Source organism: Artibeus jamaicensis, unplaced genomic scaffold (assembly GCF_021234435.1).
Source record: "Artibeus jamaicensis isolate MK-2021 breed Jamaican fruit bat unplaced genomic scaffold, CSHL_Jam_final scaffold_1019, whole genome shotgun sequence".
In the NCBI taxonomy this organism is placed as follows: Eukaryota; Metazoa; Chordata; class Mammalia; order Chiroptera; family Phyllostomidae; genus Artibeus; species Artibeus jamaicensis.
The window spans coordinates 32,804,901-32,806,802 of record NW_026522025.1 but is presented as its reverse complement, the minus strand read 5'-3'; positions in this window follow the sequence as shown (position 1 = coordinate 32,806,802).

Here is a 1,902-nt window from a genome sequence, read left to right as displayed (position 1 = left end):
TATTATTCAAAATAATAAACGAAGCAGTCATATAGGTGAAATGCAGAAGGATGCCCTAATTCCCTCAATATTCTTAAATGTGAATGATGTAGGTCACAAATAAAATTTCACTCTGATTTTTATGAGCTGCAATATTGGCATTGTATCAATTTCAGAGTCCATTAACTTTTGATAACCGGGGCCTTTGGTGACGTACAGTAGATTCTTTGTGTACAGATGTGTGCAGGTGTGTGAGCACACCCGACCCACCCCACCATGTGTACCTTAAATACAGCGATGCTTAATGGAAGGCAAGGCACATGTTAAATGCAAAACAGTGACTGTTGGTTAGAGGGAAGATCTGGAAATCAATGCAACTTAAACGCATCATGGCAAGTCTATAGTGGCAAAATGTTCACTTTTTTCAGGAACACATCTCTAAAATGAGGCTTTGAGAAGATGCTGCTCTGTGTTCCCAGTATGGCTCCCTCCATTGTGTATGTTTTCACTGTTCTCTCCATTAGTCACATTAGTGCAGTATTGTAAACCTGACATTAAAAATATTATTGTAAATAATATAGCTGGGAAATTTAAAGAATCTTTGGTATTAGGGAAGAACTTTTTTTCCCTTTCCTTTCCTTTATTTAAGGGAAAAAAACCCCTAAACACTGTTCTGAAGTGTTTTGTGCCTGCTGTCTACAGTAGGAAATGTAGCATTAAGGAAAGCGATAAAATGTAAAGACTCTAGACCTGCATATGATTGTCCTTATTAAATTGAAGTAAATTTCCTTTATATTGCTCACTGCAAGATTTTTTTCCCCCTTTGGTCTTCTCAGTTTTCACAAATCCAAATGCCTGGGAAGATTTTGGAACTCAAGGCTAGTTTAGGTTGCTTTTATTCTTTTAAAATGTTAAATTAGACTTCGTTAAAAGTAATTAACCCAAAATAATCTCATTGGATTGGCTTTTCTAGTCATTACCTATCAACAGATGGGGTGGGGGGAGGCAGAAGTTCATAATGTGTGGATATTTTGCAGAAATTCTTTTGGTTGCAAAATTGCAAAGAACAGGTTTTCATGAAAAACTCTGGTTTGGTTCTTCAATAGAAAACATATACTTATATACACACACATATAGATATTACATGTAAGTGTGTGTGTATTTATACAAATACACATAATCTCTTCTATGTTCAGAAGCTAAAATCAGATATTACACACCCACAAGTTGCAGGTGTCTTGTCAGGAGTCCTTCAGTATCTATTTTTCAAACCCACACCTAACCAGTTCCCCCGTGATCACCCTCCCATGTGGCCTTTTCTTGACTCCTATTGTTTTTCTAGTTTGGGATTTAATTATTTCTCCACTCATATTAGTGCAGTCATATCTCTGACTCTAGAACTTCTCCAAAAGTATATATACTTACTAGTGCAAAATTAATCTTCCTCCCATCATCTGGTTTTCACCATGACCCTCTCTATCTCATGAAATTCCAGTGGTCTCCATGCCCCACTACATTTAGTCCAGCCCCTTGATTTGTCTTTGAATTTGTTCACAACCCGGACCTAGCTGGTCTCTCCAGATTTATCTTCCACTGCCCCACATGAGCCGCACGTCCAGCCACACAACTTTGCAGTTTGCAGAATACTTTTCTCCTGTGTTTCTGCTATTTCTTCCATGTAGAACCCGAGCAACAATTTACTGCTTATGGAAATTTCATCATTTTGGAGTCCAGAGTGAAAGACACATACCATACGAGCTCACATATAAGTGGAACCTAATCAGCAAAACATACAAGCAAGCAAAATAGAACCAGAGACATTGAAATAAAAAACAAACTGACAGTAACCAGAGGGGAGAGGAGGATAACAGGGAAAAGAAAGGAAAGTGTCATCAAGGAAGACATATAAAGAACTCATGGACA